General features: G+C 46.0%; 1 protein-coding gene across 2 annotated transcripts in view; it reads right to left on the reverse strand.

Moving 5' to 3' along the window:
• LOC140403364 (pancreatic secretory granule membrane major glycoprotein GP2-like) overlaps positions 1-6,524 on the reverse strand; it is a 144,258-nt gene extending 137,734 nt beyond the window's left edge. The window contains exon 1 of one of the 2 annotated variants that reach the window (XM_072491273.1): positions 6,424-6,524. The gene's annotated coding sequence lies outside the window, so the exon portion shown is untranslated. Of the gene's footprint in view, positions 1-6,411 lie in introns of both variants that reach the window. The other variant, XM_072491272.1, reaches the window with a different exon arrangement.
• Between the last annotated feature and the right edge of the window lie 8,736 nt (positions 6,525-15,260).

Below are 15,260 nucleotides of genomic sequence, written 5' to 3' on the forward strand. Positions count from 1 at the left end.
TAGAGTGAGTGAAGTCTCTCTGGGAGTGGGAGAGTAATCATTGAGTTTATCTATCTATAGTGAGTGAACTCTCTCTCTGGGAGTGGGATAGTAAACATTGAGTTTATCTAGCTATAGTGAGTGAAGTCTCTCTCTGGGAGTGGGATAGTAATCATTGAGTTTATCTATCTATAGTGAGTGAAGTCTCTCTGGGAGTGGGATAGTAAACATTGAGTTTATCTAGCTATAGTGACTGAAGTCTCTCTCTGGGAGTGGGATAGAAAACATTGAATTTATCTGTCTATAGTGAGTGAAGTCTCTCTGGGTGTGGGATAGTAAGCATTGAGTTTATCTATCTATAGTGAGTGAAGTCTCTCTGGGAGTGGGAGAGTAAACATTGAGTTTATCTATCTAAAGTGAGTGAAGTCTCTCTCTCTGGAAGTGAGATAGTAAACATTGAGTTTATCTATTTATAGTGAGTGAAGTCTCTCTCTCTGGAAGTGAGATAGTAAACATTGAGTTTATCTATCTATAGTGAGTGAAGTCTCTCTGGGAGTGAGATAGTAAACATTGAGTTTATCTATTTATAGTGAGTGAAGTCTCTCTCTCTGGGAGTGGGATAGTAAACATTGAGTTTATCTATCTATAGTGAGTGAAGTCTCTCTGGGAGTGGGATAGTAAACATTGAGTTTATCTATCTATAGTGAGTGAAGTCTCTCTGGGAGTGGGATAGTAAACATTGAGTTTATCAATCTATAGTGAGTGAAGTCTCTCTGGGAGTGGAATAGTAAACATTGAGTTTATCTATCTATAGAGAGTGAAGTCTCTCTCTGGGAGTGGGATAGTAAACATTGAGTTTATCTATCTATAGTGAGTGAAGTCTCTCTCTCTGTGTGGGATAGAAAACATTGAGTTTATCTATCTACAGTGAGTGAAGTCTCTCTGGGAGTGGGATAGTAAACATTGAGTTTATCTATCTATAGTGAGTGAAGTCTCTCTGGGAGTGGGATAGTAAACATTGAGTTTATCTATTTATAGTGAGTGAAGTCTCTCTGGGAGTGGGATAGTAAACATTGAGTTTATCAATCTATACTGAGTGAATTCTCTCTGGGAGTGGAATAGTAAACATTGAGTTTATCTATCTATAGAGAGTGAAGTCTCTCTCTGGGAGTTGTAAGGTTTTCGGGCAATTCGGCCCTTTTGGAGAAACCCAGAGACTGTAAACTGACTTTTCAGCCAAGAGAACAGAACCAGTTTTCCCAGCAGGCTTGGTCCGCTGAGCTGAGTAGGGACATAAGCACATAAATATTTACAAACACCCCCCTAGGAGCTACAAGGAAGAAGGAGCCAGACAACAAGATAACATCAAAACACAGACAAAGGGGCACGGGAATACACAGGGGGCCTGCCTGCAAGCAGGACAATGGGATGGTCATAGCCCCATGCAAATGTAAATGACCTGGCCTCCACCAGAGCAGAATCCAATTAACACCCCATCAACATAGCGAGGTGAGAATAGCAGCCATCTCCGGAGCAGCTGGAAGACACTGAAATTCTCCACAAAAGAGTCTAACCTCGTTATCCTAGAAATCAGACAATTGTAATCATAAGAATTTTCGTTGTGTCCGCTATATTACCTTTGAATAGACTTAGTGTGTATTAGAGCATAAGATTTTATTGTGTTTCTTCTGTTGATGATTTTGACCTGGGTTTTGCAATAAACCTTGATTTGATGATAATTGGAGTCGTTTAAATTCTTCAATCTTTCACCAGCGATCTCTGACCAAGTCATTGTTAAAATACTCCTCACCTTAATTCCGGGTTCAAGAATCGAGGGTCATCTTGAGCGATTCACTCAGGACAGACTGCTGGTTAGGAAATAAACAGCAGTGTCCTATTCTCTCTCTTGGGAAAGCTACTCTAGTGGAGTAGGAACCGGGTGGGTGTTGTACCACCGGCAAGAGAGAGAATCACCTGGGTATTGGTAGGGGTCTGGAGATCTGTGTGCTATAAGTCTCAGGCTGTCGGTTAGGAATAAACGGCAGGCTTGAATCAGTGCTCTCTTCAGTGGAAGTGTCCCACTGCGACATCCCCTGGCCTCTGAAGTTTCAGTGCCAGCTGGAGAGAGACACACACAGATATTCAAACCCCAGATATCGGCCCAGTAGTGCAGTAGCGGAGATGGCACCCTCTACAGAGTGGGATAGTAAACATTGAGTTTATCTATCTATAGTGAGTGAAGTCTCTCTGGGAGTGGGATAGTAAACATTGAGTTTATCTATCTATAGTGAGTATAGTCTCTTGGGACGTGGGATAGAAAACATTGCGTTTATCTATTTATAGTGAGTGAAGTCTCTCTGGGAGTAGGATAGTAAACATTGAGTTTATCTATCTCTAGTGAGTGAAGTCTCTCTCTGGGAGCGGGATTGTAAACATTGAGTTTATCTGTCTCTAGTGAGTTAAGTCTCTCTCTGGGAGTTGGATAGTAAACATTGAGTTTATCTATCTATAGTGAGTGAAGTCACTCTGGGAGTGGGATAGTAAACACTGAGTTTATCTATCTCTGGTGAGTGAAGTCTCTCTGCGAGAGGGATAGTAAACTTTGACTTTATGTATCTGTAGTGAGTGAAGTCACTCTGGGAGTGGGATAGTAAATACTGAGTTTATCTACCTCTCGTGAGTGAAGTCTCTCTGGGAGTGGAATAGTAAACATTGAGTTTATCTATCTATAGAGAGTGAAGTCTCTCTCTGGGAGTGGGATAGTTAACATTGAGTTTATCTATCTATAATGAGTGAAGTCTCTCTCTCTGAGTGGGATAGTAAACATTGAGTTTATCTATCTATAGTGAGTGAAGTATCTCTCTCTGAGTGGGATAGTATACATTGAGTTGATCTATCTATTGTGAGTGAAGTCTCTCTGGGATTCGGATAGTAAACATTGAGTTTATCTATCTATCGTGAGTGAACTCTCTCTGGCAGAGGGATAGTAGACATTGAGTTTATCTATCTATATTGAGTGAAGTCTCTCTCTGGGAGTGGGAGAGTAAACACTGAGTTTATCAATCTATAGTGAGTGAAGTCTCTCTGGGAGTGGGGTAGAAACATTGCGTTTACCTATCGAAAGTGAGTGAAGTCTCTCTGGAAGTGGGATAGTAAGCATTGAGTTTATCGATCTATAGTGAGTATAGTCTCTTGGGACGTGGGATAGAAAACATTGAGTTTATCTATTTATAGTGAGTGAAGTCTGTCTCTGGGAGTGGGATAGAAAACATTGAGTATATCCATCAATAGTGAGTGAAGTCTCTCTCTGGGAGCGGGATTGTAAACATTGAATTTATCTGTCTCTAGTGAGTGAAGTCTCTCTCTGGTAGTTGGATAGTAAACATTGAGTTTGTCTATCTACAGTGAGTGAAGTCACTCTGGGAGTGGGATAGTAAACACTGAGTTTATCTATCTCTGGTGAGTGAAGTCTCTCTGGGAGTGGGATAGTAAACATTGACTTAATGTATCTATAGTTAGTGAAGTCTCTCTGGGAGTGGGATAGTAAACACTGAGTTTATCTACCTCTCGTGAGTGAAGTCTCTCTGGTAGTGGGATAGTAAACATTGAGTTTATCTATCGAAAGTGAGTGAAGTCTCTCTTGGAGTGGGATAGCAAACATTGAGTTTATCTATCTATAGTGAGTGAAGTCACTCTGGGAGTGGGATAGTAAACACTGAGTTTATCTACCTCTCGTGAGTGAAGTTTCTCTGGGAGTGGGATAGTAAACATTGAGTTTATCTATCTATAGTGAGTGAAGTCTCTCTCTGCGAGTGGGATAGTAAACATTGAGTTTATCTATCTATAGTGAGTGAAGTCTCCCTGGGACTGGGATAGTAAACATTCAGTTTATCTATCTATCGTGAGTATAGTCTCTCTGGGAGTGGGATAGAAAACATTGAGTTTATCTATTTATAGTGAGTGAAGTCTCTCTGGGAGTGGGATAATAAACATTGAGTTTATCTATTTATAGAGAGTAAAGTCTGTCTCTGGGAGTGGGATATTAAACATTGAGTTTATCTATCAATAGTGAGTGAAGTCTCTCTCTGGGAGCAGGATTGTAAACATTGAGTTTATCTATCTATAGTGAGTGAAGTCTCTCTCTGGGAGAGGGTAGAAAACATTGAGTTTATCTATCTCTATTGAGTGAAGTCTCTCTCTCTGGGAGTGGGATAGTAAACATTGAGTTTATCTATCGATAGTGAGTGAAGTCTCTCTGGGAGTGGGATAGTAAACATTGAGTTTATCTATCTATAGTGAGTGAAGTCTCTCTGGGAGAGGGTAGAAAACATTGAGTTTATCTATCTCTATTGAGTGAAGTCTCTCTCTCTGGGAGTGGGATAGTAAACATTGAGTTTATCTATCGATAGTGAGTGAAGTCTGTCTGGGAGTGGGATAGTAAACATTGAGTTTATCTATCTATAGTAAGTGAAGTCTCTCTGGGAGTGGGATAGTAAACATTGAGTTTATCTATCTATAGTGAGTGAAGTCTCTCTCTGGGAGTGGGATAGTAAACATTGAGTTTATCTATCTATAGTGAGTGAAGTCTCTCTCTGGGAGTGGCATAGTAAACATTGAATTTATCTATCTATCATGAGTATAGTCTCTCGGGGCGTGGGATAGTGAACAATGAGTTTATCTATCTATAGTGAGTGAAGTCTCTCTGGGAGTGGGATAGTAGACATTGAGTTTATCTATCTGTAGTGAGTGAAGTCTCTCTCTCTGGGAGTGAGCTAGTAAACATTGAGTTTGTCTATCTATAGTGAGTGAAGTCTCTCTCTGGCAGTGGGATAGTAGACATTGAGTTTATCTATCGATAGTGAGTGAAGTCTCTCTCTCTGGCAGTGGGGTAGTAAACATTGAGTTTATCTATCGATAGTGAGTGAAGTCTCCCTGGGAGTGGGATAGTAAACATTGAGTTTATCTATCTATATTGAGTGAAGTCTCTCTCTGGGAGTGGGACAGTAAACATTGAGTTTATCTATCTATAGTGAGTGAACTCTCTCTCTGGGAGTGGGATAGTAAACATTATGTTTATCTATTTATAGTGAGTGAAGTCTCTCTGGGAGTGGGGTAGTAAACATTGAGTTTATCTATTTATAGTGAGTGAAGTCTCTCTGGAACTGGGATTGTAAACATTGAGTTTATCTATCTATAGTGAGTGAACTCTCTCTCTGGGAGTGGGATAGTAAACATTATGTTTATCTATTTATAGTGAGTGAAGTCTCTCTCTCTGGGAGTGGGGTAGTAAACATTGAGTTTATCTATTTATAGTGAGTGAAGTCTCTCTGGGACTGGGATCGTACACATTGAGTTTATCTACCTATAGTGAGTGAAGTCTCTCTGGGACTGGGATGGTAAACATTGAGTTTCTCTATCTATAGTGAGTGAAGTCTCTCTGGGACTGGGATAGTAAACATTGAGTTTCTCTATCTATAGTGAGTGAAGTCTCTCTGGGAGTGGGATAGTAAACATTGAGTTTATCTATCTATAGTGGGTGAAGTCTCTCTGGGAGTGGGATAGTAAACATTGAATGTATCTATCTATAGTGAGTGAAGTCTCTCTGGGAGTGGGATAGTAAACATTGAGTTTATCTATCCATAGTGAGTGAAGTCACTCTCTGGGAGTGGGATAGTAAACATTGAGTTTATCTATCTATAGTGAGTGAAGTCTCTGTGGGAGTGGGATAGTAAACATTGAGTTTATCTATCGATAGTGCTAAAGTCTCTCTCTCTTTTGGAATGAGCATCCCTTGGTTATATCCTTGATTAACATTGTTTGAGATTCTCCATTCCCGCAGCCGGCCATTGTGGTCACACCATCGGTAAACTCGCGCTTATGGGCGCGCTGCCCGCGAGCCGGAGGATCCCGCCAACGCCGAATCCCACAGATTATGCTTTGACCCCAATATTAATCTTTCTTGTTTGAATCCAGCACCGCACTGCCCTCCTGTCCCCCACCACCATCCATGGTTAAACCACGTTTGTTTGTGACTTGCTGTATTCATCATCCAGATCCATCTCCAGTCTCCTCAATGACTCAGGTCATTCAGCAGCTCTGTATTGGGACTGGAGAACATACACAGACCTGAGCCCATGTTTAAAACAGTGATACACCTCTCAGCACAGTCTAAATTCTTTTTTATAAATAAATTTAGAGTACCCAATTCATTTTTTCCAATGAAGGGGTAATTTAGCGTGGCCAATCCACCTGCCCTGCACATCTTTGGGTTGTGGGGGCGAAACCCACACGGACATGGGGAGAATGTGCAAACTCCACATGGACAGTGACCCAGAGCCGGGATCGAACCTGGGACCTCGTCGCCGTGAGGCAGCAGTGCTAACCACTGCACCACCTTGCTGCCCGTCGCATATTCTTCATTCTAATTCATACCTGACTGCGTACCGGAGCCTCAGGAGGTGTTCCCGTGTGAGCTGGAGGAGGTTCTGTAAGCTTGCCTGTTGCTCAGTGTTGAATGCTATTCATGGCAGCCTCTGACTACTTATAAGGGAAACGGACTGGACCAGAATTCTGATTTGCTCCCTGGAGAACAAAGCTTACCCAATAGTCTGGCTGGAGGGGGAAATGTGATTGTGCTTGTGTCATGTGCTCTGCATTGGGTAATGTAATCCAGCCCCTGTCACTCACAGTCCCAGTTTCTGGCAAAGTGCTTGTCCTGTTTCGCAACATTCTTCACATTCATTGAACCAACCGGCCCGACATAGATTCCAACCACAAATCTAAACCTGATCAAAACAAGTTTTTAATTGTCACCTATGTCGTGTTGGGTGTTCCGACACACAAACGAACCAACACAGTTGTAGATGGTACAACGCTGTTTTATTATTCTGTACAATAATAACTATTAACTTCTGGCTGTGGTTCGTGCTTCACCAGCTAACCTGTGGACCCAGCCCTAGCACTATCTTAGAGGGGCACTCAGCACATGGTGTATGTCTGAGTGGCGCGCTGTGAGCTCTGTGCCCTGAACTATCTCCTGGTAGAATGAGCGGGAACTGTGGTGTTCCCTGTTTTATAGTGCGTGTGCTCTCACTGGTAATTGGCTGCGATGTTGTGTGTGTGTTGGTTGGTCCAACTACCTGTCCATCAGTGTGTGTGTGATTGCACCATGATATGTTAATGTGGATATCATGACATCCCCCCTTTTCACAAGGATATGTGCCTACATGGTAATGAATATTGGTGTGTACTGAGTGCGGCTGAGTATGTGTGTGCAATATTTACAACATGTACATGAGGCTAAACTATATACATAGGAAGGTGTCGGGTGCAACAGAGCAACGAGGTTGTACCACGAACAAAACAAATGCAATCATCAAATATCAAAAGAGAACTCCTGAAACGACAAGAAAGAAACACATTAACAGTATTGCACAACAATGCAGTGAGTCCAATGTGCAAACAGGCTCCTAAGTCCAGTCTATTAGGTGGGCGACAAATTCGGGTTGACCGTTAGGGTGGCACACCATTCATCGCCCGGATTAATGCTGTGCACTGGCATCGGCTGGTGGGTCCGACTTGGGGACATCCGGTTCCTGTCTATTACCACGACGCGGAAGGGTTCCCGGTCGTCGGTATCACCGGTCTGCACGTCGTCAGGGTAGACTCGGTGTATGGGGGCTGAATGGCCCGCACGTCCCTGCGAGGCTGGCGGAATTGCGGAGAGTTGGCAGGTTGAGCTGCTCGACAGCAGGCAGCGTAGTGGCCCATCCTGCCACAGCGGAGGCATTGTCGCGCTTTGGCTGGACATTGCCGCTTTAAGTGTGCAGATCCACAGTTGGCGCACGTCGTGATGTCATGTCGTTCGTTGCGCTACCCTGCATGCGCGGTGCGGTCCTGTGTAGAGCGCGACTGCGCATCACTTCCCTCTGCGTCGACGTCCCCTCTTCTGGGGCGTACAAGCGCGGGAGGCCTTGGAAAGCGCGCAAAATGGCTGCCCTCGTCCGGGCCGCGGGCCGGGAGGAACGCGATCGACTGGACCCGCTCGGCCTCGTAGGACCCCTGCCGCGCCGATTCGGCCGCCTGGAATTGGGAGTACCGGCTGGTCGCGTTTTCGTGGAGGACGCAGGTTTCGATGACGGTGGCTAGGGTGAGGCGCTTTATTTTGAGGAGCTGCTGGCGTAGGGTGTCCGAGGTGTCCCAAAAACTATCTGATCCCGAATCATGGAGTTGGAGGTGGCCTCATAGCCGCAGGACTGCACGAGGATACGGAGGTGTGTTAGATAAGATTGAAAAGGCTCAGCCTTACCCTGCAGGCGCTGCTGGAAGAGGGACCTCTCGAAGCTCTCATTAACTTCAACGCTGAAGTGTTCCTCAAATTTTAGAAGGACCGTCTTGTATTTTGTCTTGTCCTCGCCTTCCGCGAATGCCAGGGAGTTGTAGATGAGGATGGCGTGTTGCCCTGCCGTGGAGAGGAGGAGGGCGATCTTCCTGGTGTCCGATGCATTCTCCCTGTCTGTGGCTTCTAGGAAGAGCTGGAAGCGCTGTTTAAACAGCTTCCAGTTGACGCCAAGATTTCCAGCGATTCGGAGCGGCTGCGGCGGGCTGATGATGTCCATGGCGCAGGATGGCGGATCTCTGAAGAGGTGCAGGTAGGTCTCACAGTCGCTGGCGAGTTTCCAGACCTGGTATCATGTCGTGTTGGGTGTTCCGATACACAAACAAACTTGTTCAATAATAACTGTTAACTTCTGGCTGTGGTTCGTACTTCACCAGCTAACCTGTGGGCCCAGCCCCAGCACTATCTTAGTGAGGCACTCAGCACATGGTGTATGTCTGAGTGGCGCGCTGTGAGCTCTGTGCTCTGAGCTATCTCCTGGTAGAATGAGCGGGAACTGTGGTGTTCCCTGTTTTATAGTGCGTGTGCTCTCACTGGTGATTGGCTGCGATGTTGTGTGTGTGTTGGTTGGTCCATCTACCTGTCCATCAGTGTGTGTGTGATTGCACCATGATATGTTAATGTGGATATCATGACAACCTATTGTTGATGTGGATTGGGGATAACCCAGCCCTGATAAATGTCTTGAACATCTGGAGATTAGTCCATGGTGAGTCTGATGGTGGAATGGAACTTATTGAACTCACTGTGTCGTCGTTTCAGTGAGTTTTCGCCATGGGTACAAAGGAAAAAAATGTCATCGATGTATCTGGTGTATAACGTCGGTTGAAGGTTCTCTGTGCGCAGAGGAAGTCTTGTTCGAACTTGTGCGTGAAGATGTTGGCGTATTGAGGTGCGAATTTGGTCCCCATTGCTAGTCCGTGTGCCTGGCGTCTTGTGTGGCGTGAGGTCGAGACGTTTTACCGAGGGCTGTACACGTCCGAACCCCCCACACCTACGGGACATGTTCGCAGACTCACTAGCGAGGCACATCCTGCCTCCTATGCAGCTCAGACACATCATTCCGTACATGAAAATAAAACACATCGGGCAGACACAAATACCCAATGTAAATACAGAGACACAGGCATCGGGTGAAGCACACGGAGTGTAGGACTGCTCAGTAGAGAAGATGTGTGGAGAGATCAGGTCAGTCCATAAGAGGGTCATTTAGGAGTCTGGTTACAGCGGGGAAGAATCTGTTTTTGAAGCTGTTAGTGCGTGTTCTCAGAGTTTTGTATCTGCTGCCAGATGGAAGAAGTTGGATTATATTTGGATTATATTTATATTGTAATGGTGGAGCAGACTCGATTGACCAAGTGCCCTAATTCTGCTCCGATGTTGTGTGGTCTTATGGAAGAGTGAGTAAGCTGGGTGGGAGGGGTCTTTCATTATGCTGCCCGCTTTCCCCAGGCAGCGGGAGGTGTAGACAGAGTCAATGAATGGGAGGTGGGGCCCTGGTATTGGGAACACGGAGGAGGTGTTGTTGTTTATTCTTACCGATTGATGTCTATGGATCAGAACGTTGAGGATCCAGTTGCAGAATGAGGAGCCATATCCTAGGTTTTGGAATTTTGATTTGAGCTTGGCTGGGATTATGGTGGTGAAGGTGGAGTTGTAGTCAATGAATAGGTGTCTGATGTAGGAGTCCTTGTTGTCGAGATGCTCCAGGGATGAGTGTAGGGCCAGGGAGATGGTGTCTGCTGTGGACCTGTTGTGGCGGTATGTGAATTACAGTGGATCTAGGCATTCTGGGAGTATGGAGTTGATGTACCTCATGACCAACCTCGCGAAACACTTCATTACGATCAATGTAAAGGCCGCTGGACAGTAGTCATTGAGGCACGTTGCCTGGTTCTTCTTTGGCACCGGTATGATGGTGGTCTTCTTGAAGCAGGTGGGGACCTCGGAACGGGGTAGGGACAGGTTGAAGATCTGTGAACCCATCTGCCAGCTGGCCTGCACAGGTCTGAGTGCACGCCTTCCGAGAGTTCACTTTCAAGAAGGCCGATCTGACTTCGGAAGCTGTGATGGTGAGTATGGGTGTGTCCAGGGCTGCTCGGGCAGTTGACAGCGGTTTGATGGTTTCCTGCTCGAACCGAGCATTGAATTAATTGAGTTTATCAGGGAGGTGTGCACTGCTGCTGGTGTATTATGGACTGTATCATGGAGTTCACCTGACCCACAACTTTTAATAGATTGTGGTATGGGGCGCACACGGCCCACTCTACAGGTGTACAGCAGAAATGGGAAATGATTTTTTAAGCAAAATGAATTCAAGTTAACCTTTTTGAAACAAACAGTGAACATCGTAGCAACCATTAATTCAAATGCAACCCCCAAACAATATAACACTAAGTCATCTGTAAGCTCTCCTTTTAACATCCAGAAGACTTAAAAAAAACCTAGTGCCAAACCCAGTGACCTTCCTGACCAGTATTCCCGGAGGGTCAGGCTACTATACTGTTGTTGATCTGTGCCCGGCATTCTTCCCGGTCCCCATACATCAGGACTCGCAATTTCTGTCTGCTTTTACCTACCGTGGCCAGCAGTGTACCTGGACTAGATTACCCCAAGGATACATTGAAAGTCCGACAACATTCTCCCAATGCCTAAAAAGAGATTTGGAAGATATACCCGCAGGGTCCACCCGAATTCAACATGTCGATGAACTACCCATAGCGTCACCCAGTAAAAAGGCTTGTGAAACACGGTTTGGTAGTTCTATTACGCGCCCTCACAAGAAAGGGACATAAAGTATCAAAAGCAAAATTGCAATTCGTATCAGAAAGGGCCGATACCTGGGCCGTGAGCTTTTCCAGGACACCAGCCGGCTATCCCAAGATAGATTGGAGCCATGTGCTCAGCCCCATTCCCGGCGACTAACAGGGAAATTAAACATTTCCTTGGGATGAAAAGTCACTGTCGCCAGTGGATAGTCAGTTTCACTCCTCTCTTGGATCTTGTCCTGACAGCGCGACCTGAAGCCTTAACGTGGACCAAAGACACACAATTCCTTTCTGGCGTTGAAACAGACTCTGACTGTCATGATATACATCAGCATATCATGGTGCAATCACACACACACTGATGGACATGCAGTCGGACCAAGCAGCATACACAACATCGCAGCCAATCACCAGTGAGAGCACACGCACTATATAGACGGGGGACAGCAGAGTTCCCGCTCATTCCAGCAGCAGCCAGCACAGAGCACAGAGCTCACAGCCTGCATCACAGACATTCACCCTGTGCTGAGTGCCTCACCCAGCTAGTGATAGGACAGGGTCCACAGGTAAGCTGGTAATGCAGATCCCCACGTTTACAGTATGTTATTACAGTTGAGTAGTTAATAAAATAGTGTTACCCCCATCTCCAGCGTGTTGGCCTGTTTGTAGACCAGAACACCCAACTCGACACTGACCTCTGCCCCGCTTTCGGCCTCCGAGACTACGCCAGACACTGTCATCTTTTCGTACAACCCAAATCCGGGTTCGCCCAATCTGCGCTCACCCAGGATCACGGAGGCAAACAGAGACCAGTCGCTTATTTTAGCATTCAATTAGAGGCCATGGCGAGAGGCCTGCCCGGCTGCTTGTCAGCCCTAGCCGCTGCAGATTATGCAGGACAACAAGCCCAGGCGATCACCCTGAATCACCCAGACCGCTCTACATGTGCCCCACTCACTGGAAATTCCCCTCACTAAATGCGCAACCCAGCACCTGACTCCAGCACGGACAATTAGGTCCCAAGTAGAACTTTTGACAAACACTAACCTATCTATTAAACAATGTACAACCCTTAACCCTGGTACCTTACTACCCAACACTGAAGATGGCACACTGTTGTGAGACGGTTACCCACCTAGTAACGCGCAGACCTCAGTCAGGTCTCCCTGACCAACCCAGAGTGGGTCAGCGCTCAGAAATCACAAAGGGAAATGCTGCTCTGGCTATGCTATTGTGTCCCCCCCCCATGGAACCAGAGAGGCAGACACTCTTCCAGATAATCTTTCAGCACAGCAAGCTGAATTGTTGGATTGGATTGGATTGGATTGGATTTGTTTGTTGTCACGTGTACCGAGGTACAGTGAAAAGTATTTTTCTGCGAGCAGCTCAACAGATCATTAAGTACATGGGAAGAAAAGGGAATAAAAGAAAATACATAATAGCATGATCAGCTTGTCATTTAACCCCTTCCTGCTCCCTGGCCAACTTTACCAGGGGACGACTTACCAGGGGTAAGCCATGGGGTACAGGTCCCTGCACAGAGTCTGTCCTTGTTGCTCAGAAGGGAAGGGGGGAGAGGAGTAGAGCATTAGTCATTGGAGACTCCATAGTTAGGCGGATAGATAGGAGATTCTGTGGGAACGAGAGAGACTCGCGGTTGGTGTGTTGCCTCCCAGGTGCCAGGGTGCGTGATGTCTCGGATCGTGTTTTTGGGATCCTTAAGGGGGAGCTGCCCCAAGTCGTGGTCCACATAGGTACCAACGACATAGGTAGGAAAAGGGATAGGGATGTAAGGCAGGAATTCAGGGAGCTAGGGTGGAAACTTAGATCCAGGACAAACAGAGTTATTATCTCTGGGTTGTTACCCGTGCCACGTGATAGCAAGACGAGGAATAGGAGGGAGAGGAGTTGAACATGTGGCCACAGGGATGGTGCAGGAGGGAGGGTTTCAGATTTCTGGATAATTGGGGCTCATTCTGGGGTCGGTGGGACCTCTACAAACGGGATGGTCTACACCTGGACCAGAGGGGTACCAATATCCTGGGGGGCAAATTTGCTAATGCTCTTCAGGAGGGTTTAAACTAGTTCAGCAGGGGCTTGGGAACCTGAATTGTAGCTCCAGTATACAGGGGGTTGAGAGTAGTGATGTCATGAGTAAGGTTTTAAAGTTGCAGGAGTGTACCGGCAGGCAGGAAGGTGGTTTAAAGTGTGTCTTCTTCAATGCCAGGAGCATCCGGAATAAGGTGGGTGAACTTGCGGCATGGGTTGGTACCTGGGAATTCGATGTTGTGGCCATTTCGGAGACATGGATAGAGCAGGGACAGGAATGGTTGTTGCAGGTGCCGGGGTTTAGATATTTCAGTAAGCTCAGGGAAGGTGGTAAAAGAGGGGGAGGGGTGGCATTGTTAGTCAAGGACAGTATTACGGTGGCAGAAAGGACGTTTGATGAGGACCCGTCTACTGAGGTAGTATGGGCTGAGGTTAGAAACAGGAAAGGAGAGGTCACCCTGTTAGGGGTTTTCTATAGGCCTCTGAAAAGTTCCAGAGATGTAGAGGAAAGGATTGCAAAGATGATTCTGGATAGGAGCGAAAGAAACAGGGTAGTTGTTATGGGGGACTTTAACTTTCCAAATATTGACTGGAAACGCTATAGTCCGAGTACTTTACATGGGTCTGTTTTTGTCCAATGTGTGCAGGAGGGTTTCCTGACACAGTTTGTATATAGGCCAACGAGAGGCGAGGCCATATTGGATTTGGTACTGGGTAATGAACCAGGACAATTGTTAGATTTGGAGGTAGGTGAGCACTTTGGTGTTAGTGACCACAATTCGATTACGTTTACTTTAGTGATGGAAAGGGATAGGTATATACCGCAGGGCAAGAGTTATATCTGGGGGGAAAGTTGCCACCCAGGTTGATAGGGTTGTGAAGAAGGCCTATGGAGTGTTGGCCCTTATTGGTAGAGGGATTGAATTCCGGAGTCAGGAGGTCATGTTGCAGCTGTACAAAACTCTGGTACGGCCACATTTGGAGTATTGCGTACAGTTCTGGTCACCGCATTATAGGAAGGACGTGGAGGCTTTGGAGCGGGTGCAGAGGAGATTTACCAGGATGTTGCCTGGTATGGAGGGAAAATCTTATGAGGAAAGGCTGATGGACGTGAGGTTGTTTTCGTTGGAGAGAAGAAGGTTAAGAGGAGACTTAATAGAGGCAGACAAAATGATCAGGGGGTTAGATAGGGTGGACAGTGAGAGCCTTCTCCCGTGGATGGAAATGGCTGGCAGGAGAGGACATAGCTTTAAACTGAGGGGTAATAGATATGGGACAGAGGTCAGAGGTAGGTTCTTTACGCAAAGAGTAGTGAGGCCGTGGAATGCCCTACCTGCAACAGTAGTGAACTCGCCAACATTGAGGGCATTTAAAAGTTTATTGGATAAACATATGGATGATAATGGCATAGTGTAGGTTAGATGGCTTTTGTTTCGGTGCAACATCGTGGGCCGAAGGGCCTGTACTGCGCTGTATCGTTCTATGTTCTATGTTCTATTAAAAGGCAATTATGATGCGATGAGGTGAGACTTAGGATGCATCGGATGGAGAGGAAACCTGCAGGAGATGGGCTCAATGGAAATGTGGAGCTTGTTCAAGGAACAGCTACTGCGTGTCCTTGATAAATATGTACCTGTCAGGCAGGGAGGAAGTGGTCGAGCAAGGGAACCGCCGTTTACTAAAGCAGTCGAAACACTTGTCAAGAGGAAGAAGGAGGCTTATGTAAAGATGAGACATGAAGGTTCAGTTAGGGCGCTCGAGAGTTACAAGTTAGCTAGGAAGGACCTAAAGAGAGAGCTAAGAAGAGCCAGGAGGGGACATGAGAAGTCTTTGGCAGGTAGGATCAAGGATAACCCTAAAGCTTTCTATAGATATGTCAGGAATAAATGAATGACTAGGGTAAGAGTAGGGCCAGTCAAGGACAGTAGTGAGAAGTTGTGCTTGGAGTCCGAGGAGATAGGAGAGGTGCTAAATGAATATTTTTTGTCAGTATTCACACAGGAAAAAGACAATGTTCTCGAGGAGAATACTGAGATTCAGGCTACTAGACTAGAAGGGCTTGTGGT

The sequence above is a fragment of the Scyliorhinus torazame genome, chromosome 27 (assembly GCF_047496885.1).
Source record: "Scyliorhinus torazame isolate Kashiwa2021f chromosome 27, sScyTor2.1, whole genome shotgun sequence".
Classification (NCBI taxonomy): Eukaryota; Metazoa; Chordata; class Chondrichthyes; order Carcharhiniformes; family Scyliorhinidae; genus Scyliorhinus; species Scyliorhinus torazame.